Below are 15,661 nucleotides of genomic sequence, written 5' to 3' on the forward strand. Positions count from 1 at the left end.
GAGAGGAAGCAGGGCTCATGAATTTCACCAGATCACAGACAGTGGGACTCTGAGAAGTGTAAGCACAGACAGGCGGCAACACCAGACACAGAACCAGGCGGCAACACGGAGGGCCAGCCAGAGCTGAGGCTGGGCCTGGGCTGTGGGCTGGGGATGCAGAGGTCCTTCCACCCCCTTCCCTCACAGGCTCGCTTCCACCCTGCAGACTCACAAGCCTTCCTCGGAGGGTGATGACTGGCACAAAGCCTCAGCACCCACAGACCCTGCTGGCCCACCCCCCTCAGCAAGGGGCCACACTTCACAGTTTCTAAAGGGCTTCCGCACCCTTCCTCATTGGGGTCCACGGGGCAGGTATTTTTAAATCAGTGTAGAGGTGACAGAATTGGGATTCCGAGGGGTTGAGTGGTTCACATGTCCAGCGTGTGGGAGACTCAGGACCCACATTGGCATATCCTCAGGGCACCCTGGCTGTTGCATGCCCAGGAACCCAGGTATTTGGATGAAGGGTTCAAACCCAGGTTCTGAGTGAAGCCCAGTGCCCGCCCCACCCCTGCCCCAGCGCCTACCCATGCGCCCACACCTGCGCCTCTCTCTGGCTTGCTCCTTCCTCCTCATTCCCAGCAGCATGTTAGGCTTGGGTGACTCCTGGTTGGAGGGCTCACTCACAAAGCCCCGCCCATGTTCAGGGCTGCAGAGGCCACATTTGGAGGCTCTTGCTGGTGATATTCCTTATCCGGGATCCATTCACATGTTTCTCTCACCGCAGTCAACCACTGGGTAGGAAGAGAACATATGTAGCTGGGCATTCCGTCAACTCTGTAGAAATGCTGGGGGCAAGGACCACATCTCAATTCTCGTATGCCCAAGTCCTTACCACAAGACGTGAGCCCTACAAATACCATTACTGCATCAATGTGGCACTAAACCCAAGTTGCTTTGGTGAGGCTGGGTAGGTAATATGGGAACTTCCCACATGTATTCACTTTTAACTGATAGAAATCATGAAGTAAAACTACTAAAAGTACAGGAAAGCAACTTTGTAAATTGAGACATCAAAGCAAAGATTGTACGAGTTTTGTAACAATGTAAGATTATAATTATTCTGGAGCACGAAAAGTGAAAATAAAGCTGTAGGCGCTGTGGCATAATTCAGCTGACCTGACATTTCATTTGTACCATCCCAGGAAGAAATCCACCCCCACCGTGGGCTCCAACCTAGTAACTCTTCCCATAAGGGACCCCAAGGCACGGCATCCTTGGCCCCTGAGACTAAGGATGGAGCTTGGAACCTGGTGTTGGCTCTCCAGGGAGAAGCTGCTGGATTATTTGCTCTCTCCTATCCTTAGCCAGTCAACACTGCCCTCGGCAACAGAGACAGGGCATATTAGGGCTTAGGTTATTCCTCTCCCCAGAGCTGCCTTAGCGCGCTGCTCATCCTTAGACATTAACACTTTTGAATTTAATTCCATTCTCTTTTCAGAGAGAGGGAGAAACTGTGAGTGAGTGAAAATGTAATTTTAAATAAATTGTGCAATTAGGCAATGCTTGTCTTCATGCAGCATCTGCCTGGACCAGCTGGTTAGCCGTCTGATTGAAGTGACCCAGAAGCATCTCTGTCATTTCTGTAATTTTTATCAACCAAAATTTGGCATCTGGGTTCCTTGCTACAAAGTCTGTAGAGAGAGCACCTAGGGAACCCTAAGTTGGCCCAGGCCTCTCTCTGGCTTGCAGCTCTGCCTCCAGCCTTGCTCATCTGCCGACACTGAGGAGTTCAGCTTCCAGGCTCAGGGACATACAGGTCCCAGGCTCACTTTTTAGTCTATGAATTTACGTATTCAGCGTGTAACCTGTGAAGAACCGATGTGACTTCTCTGAACACCCCCTTAACAGGTCACCAACCAGGACGGAACCCGTCCTTCAGTCCCCTATGACTTGCCTTGCTCAGTTTGCTCCCCTCCCCCATGAACTCCAAGGTCACAGCACCCCCGGGGTCCTGCCGCCTCCTCTCCTGGCCTCAGCCAGGTCTGCTCACTCATGTCTTTGATCTCCATGAACAGAGCTGGGGAGGCTTCAGATCACCCTAGAGGAAGAGCAAATAAACCTGACCCTCACTGCTCTGGCCTCAGTGTTAAGCACATACAGGACAATGGAATCTTTTATACCGCCAAGAGTGACTTCTCATATAACTCCCATGTGTCTTTAGACTAAAAATGTCTCTGTCGCTTTTTGTCCCTTTTAAGTTGTATTACAAAGGACTCCCTACCTGTGTAGTGCAAATTCAATGTGTATCTGCCTCTAGAAGGGGGTTAGTCTATGCTGAGCCACAGGAAGAAGGGGAGTGGGGACAGAAAACCAAACCAAACCGGCCCACCACACTTACTGGCCCACTGGCCCATCCTGCTGACTCCATCCCCTACATATTTCTGGAATCCCCTCTCATCTGCCCATCCCCACAGCACCATCTCATTCCAGGCTATGGGGGGGACTACGGAACTACCAAAACCTTGACTGCTAATGCTGCTGCTGCCACTACCGCTAAGAAAGGCCACCAACTGGTCTACCCTTCCACCAGTTTGCCACCATTTAAAGCGCAGATGTGCCGTGAGCAATTGCGGCTGCCTCCGTGTTGCTCTGGGAACGTGAAGCTGAGGCTCTGCACCTCGGAGAGGCTGCCTTCTGCCTTCTCCTCTCAGGAATTCTGGCTGCCTTTCAGTCCTCGGTCACAATATGCCAGTCCCTCCTTTATAGAGGCTCTGCCTGGAGCCTTCCAGCCCTCCATCTTTGCTGGCTATATGACCCTTCAATTCCCCCAATCTCTCTCCAGTGCCCTAGGATGAGTTTTCCCACTGCCATGCCACAAGTGCCTTTTACCTATATTAGTTTGGCTGCTTAATTGGTGACCTCCCTTACCTGAAGGTGAGCTCTGAGAACAGGAACTTAATCTGTTCTGCTCCTTTTGTGTCCCCAGCACTTTGGATGAGGCTTAGCGTGTAGTAAATGTGCAGTAAAATATTAGTTGAATGAGTAAATTTGTCTGGCACTGTTTCTCCACCAAATTTAGAGCTCGGTCATGCCAGTTTGGCTGAGCCCCTGATTCTTAGCTGAGCTTTGGCCCACCCCCCTCCCCAAGGAGCTAAGATCCATCCTTTGTTTCTCTGGGTTCCTGGAATTCACTATATTTCAGAGGCTCTGGGAGGAATGCATGTAGTCTTCTTACCTTTTAGACTGTCAGTCTCATCACCAAGTTGCCTCTTTCTCATCGCCCCTCCAGGCACTGGCTGGCAAGATGAACTGTCTCAGATGGTTAATGAAGGCAATGCTCCTGGAGACGTAGGCTTTAACGTTTGATACTAATGACAGGAGTTGTGTGGCTTGGTTGTGTCCGGTCTGAAAGCAAGACTGAGAGAGAGAGGGAGCCCGAGACAGCAAGCTGGAAGTTATACTCTAGTTCAGGCCAGGACAGAGCAGGCTGGGCCCAGCGAGGGCCAGCTGGTAGGACGTTACTGATGGTGGAGGGTCTGCAAGGCTGCACTGGCACAATGGCGGTTTTCCCTTCGAAGCCCCGGGATAGATGGAGGGGTGGGACAGAACATTCCAACACATGGGGAAGAACGCAGAGGCAGAGTGACCATCCCAGTGTGGGAGGGCTGAGAGTCTATTATTAGGTTGGTGCAAAAGAAATTGAAAATAATGGCCAAAATCTCAATTACTTTTACACCAATAGAAATGCGTACTTAGAAATGGGTAAATACGCCCTCAGAGCAGGGGATTCCACTGTGATTGCATGTTGGAATCACCTGAAGAGCTTTAAAAGTACTGATACCTGGGTCCCACTCCCAGAAATTCAAATGCAATTGGCCTGGATTGTGACCTGGAGTTGGTATTGTTTTTCTTTCTTTTTTTTTTTTTTTTGAGATGGAGTCTCGCTCTGTCGCCCAGGCTGGAATGCTGTGGCGGGATCTCGGCTCACTGCAATCTCCGCCTCCCGGGTTCACGCCATTGTCCTGCCTCAGCCGCCCAAATAGCTGGGACTACAGGCACCCACCACCATGCCCAGCTACTTTTTCGTATTTTTAGTAGAGATGGGGTTTCACCGTGTTTGCCAGGATAGTCTCGATCTCCTGACCTCGTGATCCACCCGCCTCGGCCTCCCAAAGTGCTGGGATTACAGGTGTGAGCCACTGCTCCCGGCCTGGAGTCGATATTTTTTAAAGCTCCCCTGGTCATTCTAACGTGAGGCCAATGTTGAGAACCACTGGCTCAGAGGACAAAGGTAATTAAGCCTGGCATAGACTTGGGGGAAGTGAAAGATAGTGGCAGCTGTGCCAGGAAGATATACCCGAAATGACTGCAGTCTGTGGGTTCTTAAAACATGAATCAGATATTGTCAACAAAATCTTATTCAAATGTCCCTCAGATATCTTAAAACAGCCCTGTGGTTGGAAAGAATTGAACACTCCCCTAATTTTCTTATTTAGTAGGCTGAGATTTGTATTGATCAGTCATTCTTTTCTCATGACATACAGATAGGAAGTGAGGGACAGCTTAATCCTCCAGGATTTAAGACTGCAGAATCAGGCTTCAGCTGAGCACTCATCATTCTTAAACTCATTGCAAAACAAGTTTGTTTGAAATGCCAACTCCCCAGACCTTATGCCTAAAGATTTAAATACAATGAGTCTGTGTAGGGCCTGGACTAGGCATGTCTAACAAACTCCCCAGGTAATAGTGTGACAAATATGTGGCCCCGCATTGAGAAATGCTGATTTAAGATCTGGGATGAAGGCTTAATGTATTTGGTTTTCTTAAGAGCATTCTAATCTATCATATAAGCACCCTGTGTAAAGAGTATTTACAATGTAATGGAAGCTGGAGTGAAGAAAATCAATTCCTAGTGCTGTGATCTAAGTGTGTGTCTAGAACGAGCACAGAGGATGTCCTGTTAGGTACATCCTCATACATTATCACACAGATGCTGGCACCTGTGTGCATAGCTCAGGCCTGTCAGGAAGCATTTTACACCCCACAGTTCCAGGTACCCTAATGTCTGCAGTGCTTTCAGAAATACTGGAAGTACCTAAGAGCTTTCCACCTGTGAGGCGAGCATGGATCAGCTGGCATGCTTCACCTGGGGTCCATGCCATCCAAGAGAGACACTGCATAATTTGGGGTACCCCATGAATACACCCTGATATGGCTTGGCTGTGTCCCCACCCAAATCTCATTTGTGGGAGGGACCCAGTGGGAGGTGATTGAATTACGAGGGCCGGTCTTTCCCCTGCTGTTCTCGTGATTGTTACGCACACATCTAAGTGAAGAGACAACCTGAACAGGCTAAATGTGAGCAATATGGCTGTTTATTCACTCAGGTGCGAGCGGGCTGAGTCCAAAAAGAGTCAGCCAAGGGTGGTGGGAGTGGAACTGGTTTTATGGGTTTGGGGTAGATAGTGGAAAGTTACAGTTAGGGACAGTTTTTTCGGGCAGGGGAAGAATGTCACAAGGTGCATAATCACGAGGTGGGGGGAGGTCATAAGGCATAATATCACAAGGTCGATTGATGAGTTAGGGTAGGGCAGGAACATTTCACAATGGTGGAATGTTGCAAGGTCGGTAAATCAGTTAAGGCAGGAACTAGCTGCTGCTTCTTCTTTAGTGGTTCTCCTGTTGCTCCTGGCTTTGTGACTCCAGTAGGCCTGTATGTGTGGGTCACAGGGTCACAATGGCTCAACCATAGTGTAGCCTGTTCAGAGGATCTTACAGTGATAGTGAATGAATCTCATGAGACCTGTTGGTTTTATAAGAAGTTTCCATGCACAATCTCTCTCTTTGCCTGCTGCCCTCCATGTAAGACATGACTTGCTTCTCCTTGCTTTCCACCGTGATTGTGAGGCCTCTCTAACCATGTGGAACTGTGACTCCATTAAACCTCTTTCTTTTGTAAATTGCCCAGTCTTGGGTATGTCCTTATCAGTAGTGTGAAAACAAACTAATACACACCCTAAGGTTACCAAGCCGACTAAAATGGTGGGGACCCGTTCATAGTCCCTCCTGTACAGCCCCGCACTAAAGTGAAAGCAGTAACAGATCTGCTTTGGGGAAGAATCCCACTCCTGAGGTTTCCCTGTTTCCAGTTGGGGATTTGCTTTCTGCAAATACTGTTTTCACTGGCGATCATTTAGCCCTGAGTATTGGAAGAAAGCACATATGATGCATGGTCCTGAGCCCAAACGTGTTGGACTAAAGGGAGGGGTAAAAGAACAGTAATGACATCCAATTGAGGGGCATGGGTGGTCAGCCCCAGTGAGCCCCAGCAAGCGATTTCTCTTGGCACCTCACTATTTTCTCCTGGAAAAGATTCATGCTGCCTGCTGCTGCCTGTTGTGTCCCATCAGGGTTAAGGAGAGAACACTGACCAAGTGTCCAGGCTTGATATCAGAGATAACTCTGTTAACATTTGAGGAATGGCCAACAGTTTTCCAAATGGCCGTACCATTTTTTTTCTTTTGAGACAGGGTTTCACTCTGTCATTGTATAGCAGATCCACCTGATAGTATTCACTTAAGAAATGAGAGCTGCCACATGGAGGTTGCTGGCATTGAGGGTGCTAAATGAAAATGCCATGTAAACTCCATGCTTTTTACAAGCGGTTGCTGTTCTCCTGTCCACCTTTGCTCATTCTTAGAGTGGCATATGATTTTAAAGAAATTTTAAAGACACAGATTCTGTTATTCCACTCGTTAATTGATTGAGTCGGCCAGCCCAGGCATCTTTTGGAGCTGTGTCACAGAAGTTTCCAGCTCTTCTCAGGCTCAGATCACTTGGGAAAAAAAAAATCTTGTTATTGAGTTGTAACCATTTTTTACGTATTCTAGACCCCAATCCCTTATCGGATAGGTGATTTGCAAATCTTTTCTCTGAGTCTGTGGCTTGTCTTACCACTTTCTTGATGATATGGTTTCAAGTGGAAATGTTTTTAATTTTGATGAAGTGCAATTTATCTACTTCTTTTGTTGCTTATATGCGTGGTGTTATAGTTAAGACTGACCTGGGATCATTAAGATTTACGTTTATTTATTTTTTTATTTTTATTTTTATTTTTATTTATTTATTTTTTTTGAGACGGAGTCTCGCTCTGTTGCCCAGGCTGGAGTGCAGTGGCCGGATCCCAGCTCACTGCAAGCTCCGCCTCCCAGGTTCACGCCATTCTCCTGCCTCAGCCTCCCGAGTAGCTGGGACTACAGTGGTACAGTCATGTAGCCCGCCACCTCGCCCGGCTAGTTTTTTGTATTTTTTAGTAGAGACGGGGTTTCACCATGTTAGCCAGGATGGTCTCGATCTCCTGACCTCGTGATCCGCCCGTCTCGGCCTCCCAAAGTGCTGGGATTACAGGCTTGAGCCACCGTGCCTGGCCTACATTTATATTTTACGGTTTTAGCTCATACCTTTGGGTCTATGACCTATTTGAGTTAATTTTGTATATGCCATGAGATAAGGGTCTAACTTCATTCTTTTGCATATGAATATCCAGTTGTTTGAAAAAACTATTCATTCCTCATTGGATTGTCTTGACATCTTTGTCAAAAATAAATTTCCTGTAAATTTCCAAGATTTATTTTTGAACCTCTGATTCTAGTCCAATGATAGGTTTATCCTATGCCAATGCTACATTGTCTTGATTACTATAGCTTTATAGTTAGTTTTGAAATCAGGAAGTTTAAGTGCTTTAACTCTGCTATTCAAGGTCCATATGAATTTTAGGATCAACCTGGCAATTTCGGCAAGAATAACCAGCTAGAATTTTGAATTTGCAGATCAATTTGGAGAATATTGCCATTTTAACAGTATTAAGCCTCCACATCCCAGCACTGGTAGATTCATTTAATTACATCTATTTATCATCAGTCACCAATTGCCTCAAGGAGGGACACAGAACTGAAATCCACAGTTTTTACCTTCTCTACATTTAGGTTGCAGCACCAGAAAATGCAAAGGTGTCATTGGATAACATAAGCAGATTATGTTGCCTCAGTTTTCTTAAGATATTTGAAAAGATTCTTTGAAAATCTTCAGACTTTTGTTTCTTTTTATTTTTTCTTTTTTTTTTTAGATGGAATCTCACTCTGTTGCCCAGACTGGAGTGCACTGGCACAATCTCCACTCGCTGCAATCTCTGCCTCCCAGGTTCAAGCGATTCTCCTTCCTCAGTCTCCCGAATAACTGGGATCACAGGTGCCTGCCATCATGCCCAGCTAATTTTTGTAATTGTTTTAGTAGAGATGGGGTTTCACCATGTTGGCCAGGCTGGTCTCGAACTCCTGACCTCAGGTGATCCACCGCTGCAGCCTCCCAAAGTGCTGGGATTACAGGCATGAGCCGCCGTGCCCATCCAGACTTTTAATCTTTTCTATCAGTTTGGGAGTTTGTTTGTTTGTTGGCTTTAGTTTCCATCAGTGCTGCTATTGTGCTAGTTTTCAGTATGAAAGCCTGTTTATACAGACATACTCTGGCTGTCCTCAGCGACTGACAATGGAAAATCACTAGAACTCTAGTAGGACAGTGTCAAAGATCAAAGTGTGTCTATTTTAAGTTTTTCTCCAGGCATTGTGGTGCTTGTTACTAGTCTGTTACAGGTCAATGTTTGTGGCTCCAAGGAGAAAATTGCTTTCCCTGGAAACTCATTGGCCCTAAACATAAATGGAAGCTTGCTGGAATGAGGCAGATGACTCCAACAGAGGTTGAGAGCATGAGTCCGTTTCATAACTGCACTTCGAGGAGCCAGGGCGGTGGTGGGAACTGGCACATAGCACAGTCAGAGATCATTGCTCCTTGCTTTGCCTTAGTGAAACAAGACTCTGAGATACAGAAGGTACAAATTTGGTTTAATTGGCTAGAGCCACAGTTACTAACAAACACCATCGGGAGGTGCTGATTTGTGTCTTGACCTTGCCAATGTTGGCTCACACAACCATAGACCGTCCTCCCTGGAACACTCCCTTCCCAAAAGTAAACCATGTTAGAATTCTTAGAATGGAAACTTCTTACCTGGACTTTGCTCTGGGAGCCCTCATCTCCGTCCGTTTCTTAGCCAGGAAGCCCTGGGGCAACACTGCCTGTTGGAGAGAAGCCTCCCTGTATGGTCCATGGGGAGAGCTTGGCAAAGAGGCAGCAAGACGGTGAATTAATAAAGCACGGTAGGCCATGTCTGTGGCCTTTAGAAGGAAGAGAACAGAGCCTCCCAGGGGCAGAGGCTGGGTTCCTTTGTTAAAGATTCTTGGTTCTGCTCCAATCTGAGCAGATTCTAGTCTCAGTCTGAGCTGAATGTTTGGGATCCAGCCACAGACATCTTCTTGAGTATTTTTAAATGTTCTAATCCATCACAATGACCAGATATGTTGCCGACATAGCGATAGATGACACAGGGTGGTTACTTTCTTTTGCTCTCCGAAAGCAGAATCTAGGAAGAAAGGCTAATGTGGTCAGGGGAAGTTTGGGGGTCAGAAGGCTGGGGTCTGCCTGCCCATTGCCACCTCAGTTCTACCCATGGCAGCTCAACTGCAGTTTCCAAGGAGGGAGCAGCAGCTTACGGAGGAACCACAGACCCTCCAAAGTTGGCAGAGAAGTGGAATGGTTTCTAAAAGGAGATCACTTTGAAATTTTACTGGAGTAGAAATATCGATAATAAATACCCTTTCAGCTGCCAGCCTATAATCTGAGCATTAATTGAATCAACTTCCATTTTAATTGCCACCTTCGTTTTCATAAAACCAATAGTTATTTAGAAAGGACCAGATTATTCAATAAATAGTGAGTAATTTCCAGGCACTGAGTAAGAGTGAGGAACAAGAGGAGTAATCATAGCCCTCAGTAGCTGACATTTGTCTAAGGTAGAGAGGCACTAAAAAACAGAAATGAATAAGGAATGTAAATTTAGGTGGAGATATAAGAAAAAAGGCAGAGGTAGGAAGTCAAGAGCACCACAGCCAGGGTGGTGAAACTAGAAGGGGAAGAACTTGTCTTTACTGAGATCCTCTATTGAGGTGACTTACGTGGAATATGCTGTTACATCCCTGTGGAGGATGTATGCCTGTCCTCAGCGCACACACCGCACAACTGAGGCTCTGAGAGGCCAGGGTAACTGCCCAGTAAATTCAGGGTCCGCAGACTCCGAAGCCTGTGTTTTTCCCATAATCCTGCCTCTCAACACCTCTCTCTAGCCCCTTTATTCTGTAGGCGGTCCCTGAATGAGCTTGTGGGAAGCAGAAACCCAGAGACCTCCACAGTGCTGTGTGTGGGAAAGCCCTCTCTGTGCATGTCTTCAATGTGGAAGGAATTGCATGAAGACGGGCTGCAAACCCAGATTCCAAAGGGAAGTGAGGGAGTAAGACCTTGTCCCAAGGTCAGGGGCCCAGGGAGAAGCCCTGCCTGGTTCTTCAATCCTAGTGGAAGACATTCCTAGCCAAGGAGTTCATGAACTTTTTCTGCAGGTGAAGCTCACCCCCTGGCCTCCCTGCCAGACAGTGGCTCGCAGCCTCCCAGCCGCCACCATCACACTCTGTGAGCTGCTGCTATTTTTAAACTCCTCTTTTCTGTGCCCTTTTCCTCTGACAGGTGAAGAACTGCCATCATTTTAGCACTGAAGAACATTCATTATTCATTATCTGTGATAAAAGACCTTATTTACTACCTGGGTACTCCCTCCTCCAAAACCATGCCGAGGCAACCTTGTTAATACCAAGAAGGAATCAGTGCTGTTTTGTACTTGTAGACACGTGCAAATCAATGAAGAATGGGTCTCTATGTTTAGTGGGAGGGAAGGGCTCGGCTGGGGACATTTTTGAAGCCAGTCCACAGTTTGGGGCTGTGGATCAGTGCACAAGAAAGAACCAGTTTTCAAAATTATCTGAGCCTGTCACATTAGCAGCTTGGATTGTCCTCAGCATCTTGAACACAGTTGTCAAGTACAGGCAGTGACTTCACAGGACAATAAATGCTATTTAGCTTCGTGTGCAAAATTTATTAACTGACTTGTGCAGAAGAAAGTCACATCCCCTGGCTGGGAGCAGTGGCTCACACCTGTAATCCCAGAACTTTGGGAGGCAGAGGCAGGAGGATTGCTTGAGGCCAGGAGCTCAAGGTCAGCCTGAGGAACATAGTGAGACCTCTGTCTCTGGAGAAATAAAAAAAGTAAAAATTAGCAGAGTGTGGTGGCTTGCACCTGTAGTCCCGGCTATGTGGGGGAATCACTTGAGCCCAGAAGTTTGAGGCTGCAGTGAGCTATGATCTCACCACTGTACTCCAACCTGCGCAACAGAGTGAGACCCTGTCTCTTAAAAACAAAATTAAGAAAAAAAGAAAGTTCCATCCCTGAGAGGTCTCCAGCTCCGGCCTCCACTATATATTTGAGCAGTTTCCTCGTGCCCATCACTAGCATGGCACAAACCCAGCTGCCATCCAGTAAGCGTGTGTGAGAGCTTCAAGAGCTCCTGTAGCCAAAACAGAGGGAAGATGCCCACCAGGGAACCCAGTGCTCTGTGGCCAGCGTGGGCAGCCCCGGAGGAGCCCTTGCTGCGGTCACCTGGGGCCTGATTTGAACACTGGGCCCCACTGCTAAGTCTGATCTCTGATTAGTTCTCCTTACTGCTCCAGGTGTCCTCTCTCTGCCCAGGATTCGCTTCCATACAAATAAATTGCTGACATCGCTTTCATCATCCTGGAGCCTGGGGCACTTGTCTGGGGCTTAGCAGAGCAGCCTGCACTTCCAATAGAGAAGTGTACTCCCAGGCATGGGGTCACAGCAGGGCATGGTAGGGAGTGGTCCCTGAAACTGTGACTACCCTCCTGCCTAGGGACAAGTACAGCTGCAGAGGAGGCTCCGTCCAAGAGGACCCAAACCTGGGGATGTTCCGACTCTGCCTCTTCTCTTCAGCCTGATCTTGCATCTCAAAATAGCACTCTCATCTGCCGGCTTCCCAGGCTTGATCTAACAATGCAGAAACAGATTTGAACTTCACACACTGTGCTTTTGTGTTTGCCAGCTTCAGAAATAGTACAGGCGGGAAACAGCTAGCAGAAAGAGGCCCAGTTCTTCCATAATCCGTGTTTAGTCTCAGCTTCCGTGCTAGCCCTTCCCTTCTCACAGATGACCCTGACAGGGACGTGGCTGCCTTCATCCTCCATGTGCCAGGGGCCATGGTGAGTGCTATGGACTGAGAAAGCCTGTTGGGGAATGTGATGCTTGCCACGGTGTGTCCAGGCAAGATAGTCTCAAAAGCAGAGCCAGCAAGATGATTTGGGAATTGTGTTCACTTTGCACGTGGGTCATATGTTTCCATAAGATAAAAATGAGCTGAGGCCGGGTGAGGTGGCTCACGTCTGTAATCCCAGCACTTTTGGAAGCCAAGGCGGGCAGATCACTAGAACTCAGAAGTTCGAGACCAGCCTGGCCAACATGGTGAAACCCCGTCTCTACTAAAAACACAAAAATTAGCCAGGTGTGGTGGTGCATGCCTGTAGTCCCAGCTACTTGGGAGGCTGAGGCAGGAGAATCGCTTGAACCTGGGAGGCGGAGGTTGCAGTGAGCCAAGATCGTACCCACTGCATTCCAGCCTGGGCAACAGAGCAAGAGTCCGTCTCAAAAAAAAAAAAAAAAAGGGATTGTTTGGGCCTGCTCTGTAAAACACTAATGTGATTATTTCCATTTCCATATCCAGAAATAAAACCCCAATATTAATAAATATCTGTTCATTAAGAGTTGTCTTCTAATAACATAACCCCCAAGGTCCTGTGGCTTGTGGCTATACATTTAGGTGCAAACGTCTGCTGCTGGCAGGTGTGCACGGGCCATGCAAATGAGCCATGGTCCTGTGTGTTCTCCTGCTGCCTGAACACACTGCTGTCTCCAAGGCTTCACTATTACACCATCAGGATTCTGGGGTTGTTGGTCTCGTGGCGGCATCAGCAGCCTCCAGGAGAGGGCAAGAGGACACGCTGAGCCCTGCATTGTTTTCTGGAGGGAAACTTCCTGTGTCCTTCTGCTTCATTCCATGGATACTGCCTGCCCTGCTTCTATGGTCCCTGTCCGGGAATGGGTGAACACTGGGCATTTGGCCATTTGACTATAGCAGTAACAGCCAATATTTCTAAAGCTCTTATTACTGCTAGTGCATTTATTAATTCATTTAACCCTCAACACCATTTGTTTTTGTTTTTAGATGAGATATCTAGCTCTATCACCCAGGCTGGCCACCACGCTCGGCTATTTTTTTTTTTTTTTGTAGAGACAGGGTCTCACTTTGTTGCCCAGACTGGTCTTGAACTCCTAGGCTCAAGCAATCATCCTGCCTCAGCCTTGCAAAGTGCTGGGATTACAGGAGTGAGCTGCTGTGCCTGGCCCCCTCAACATTATTTCACAGCTGTAATCATCACCTCCATTTTTCAGACAAGGAAACTGAGGCTTAGCGAGGTCAGGTGACTTGTCCAAGGGCACAGTGATAAAAAGGGATGGAGCTGGATAGGGCCAAGGCTGTCTGACCCTAAAGCCCACTGCATCACCACTGCACCCTGGCTTTCTGGAGTAGGTGCAGAGAGGAGCAGGAAGTGCTAGTGTATAGGCAAGATGCTCGTGAAGCCTTAAACCTTTACCTGGCCCGTGGCCTCCTTCAAGGAACGTGACCACAGGTGGTTTTCCTACTCCAAGTTGTTATGGCATGCACTGTGTGTCAATCAAAATGAGTTCTGCTCCCCTGACTGCAACCAATGGGCCACCAAGCTCTGTGAGGTCAGGACTGTGCCTCTTACCTGTTGGTGAAGCTCCAGCACCTAGCACATAGTAGGTGCTCAATAAATATCTGTTGAATAAATAAATGAATCTGAAATTGGTGCCCATGCCTAAGGCAGTCAAGTCTGGGTTATAAAAATGTGATGCCAACAGTCTCTGTTGTGGCCCAACGCAAAGCTTTACCTAACAGATGCTTTGCACTGGGTGGCAACAAACTGGCCTCATCAGATCTCTGGAAAGTATGGAGGCCACAAAAGTATACTCCATGAAGCCTGTCATGCATCCCAGGCTGGAAACCCAGAGGGACAGTGCAGCTCAGGAGCTGATGCCCTGTGCCACTAGGTTCCTGGAATCTTCACTAAACCCCCAGCATCAAAGGTGAGCTGGGCCTTTCTCAGCCTACCATTCCCCAGAACTTACCCCAATCTGTCAGGGAAGGTTTTTCAATTCCAGGTTGCTTTGATTTGAATATCTGGGTTCCTCCAGAATTCGTGTGTTGAAATCCTGACCTCACAAGATGATGGTGTTGGGAGGTGGAGCCTTTGGGAGGTAGGTGATCAAGTCATAAAGGTAGAACCCTCATGCTTGGGGTTAGTGCCCTCCCTGTAAGAGAGACCCTAGATAGTTCCCTTGCCCCTTCTGCCACATGAGGACACAATGAGAAGATGAACAAATGAAACAGAAATTGGTGTCCAAGCCTAAGGCAGATGAGTCTGGGTTGTAAAAACATAATGCCAGCAGTCTCTGTTGTGGCCCAATGCAAAGCTTTACCTAACTCTTCTATCAATCGGAAAGCAGCCTCTCACCATTCTCTCAATCTCGTGGCACCTTGATCTTGAACTTCTCAGACTCCAGAACTGAGCAATTAATTTCTGTTGTTTACACCAGCCAGTCTAAGATCTTTTTTGTTATAGCAGCCCAAACAGACTAAGACACAGAAGGACCAAGTGTTTCCATAGAAGAGAGTGGGGAAAGCAGGGGTCTTCCTGGTCCACATGCTTCTTTCTTTCTCCAGTTGGTCAAAAGGATCCTGCAGAGGCCTCGTCTGCCCCAGAAGCCCTATGTATGTGGTGGAGTGGGGGTGCCTGCCTCCTCTTTGACTTACAGGGAAGCAGGAATGTGGCAGAGAAACAAGTGACATCTTTAAGGGTGAAAGGAGAGAGGGGCATTATAGTTCAAAACATCACTCCATCCTTACCTATGTGGGAGATACCCTCACACTCACTCACACAGCAAAGCGGGTGTCTCTGTGTTTGTGTTCATGTAGGGCTATGTGGTCTCTCAATCTTGAGATGTGGGAACCACAGGAGAAAACCAGGCTATGAAGGCAAAAAAAAAAAAAAGGTAACATTTAACAAAAATGTTAAATACAAGTTAAGCTAATGCACAATTTGTGACCCACTTAGACATGCTATGACCTAGTGATTTTTTTAAAGCTTTTATCAGAGTTGGCAAATTCCCACAAATATTAGTCTCAGAGAATTTAGCTTCATATTTCAGAATAATGCGTTTGTGATGAACACCCTGGACTTCTTCACGTTAGTGATTCCCTGGGTCTGATGTGGTCAGCAAGAATACCAGGGATCACAAGGTCATTTTCTAACTTGCCCTGAGCCTGTTGTTTTTGTGGTTATTGCCATCTGCTGCTATTGTTATTGCTATTGTTGTTACTGGATCTCACACACTGTCTGGAGCTAAACGTACAGCCTCATCCTGCAGGCATCATTTCATGCGACTGCCACAGTCTTCTCCTAAGGATAAGCTGTAATGTCACTTCCTGTGGCCGGCTGGCCTACAAAAGCCTACTGTCATTCTGTCATGTGGTTTTGCCCAGGGTCGGCACAGGGGCATGGGTAACACTGCAGCCCAGACATGCAGCAGCTT

The 15,661-nt window shown here is 47.4% G+C and overlaps 1 long non-coding RNA gene across 1 annotated transcript; it reads right to left on the bottom strand.

The window, feature by feature from the left end:
* Positions 1 to 590: 590 nt before the first annotated feature.
* On the bottom strand, positions 591 to 15,090 carry LOC117096581. The gene is made up of 3 exons (XR_004442531.1): positions 14,976 to 15,090; positions 3,218 to 3,399; positions 591 to 773 (listed from the first exon to the last, which is right to left on the bottom strand). It is a non-coding gene; the product is annotated as an uncharacterized LOC117096581 (long non-coding RNA).
* Positions 15,091 to 15,661: the final 571 nt, after the last annotated feature.

This window comes from Trachypithecus francoisi, unplaced genomic scaffold (assembly GCF_009764315.1).
Source record: "Trachypithecus francoisi isolate TF-2019V2 unplaced genomic scaffold, Tfra_2.0 Contig01461, whole genome shotgun sequence".
Classification (NCBI taxonomy): domain Eukaryota; kingdom Metazoa; phylum Chordata; class Mammalia; order Primates; family Cercopithecidae; genus Trachypithecus; species Trachypithecus francoisi.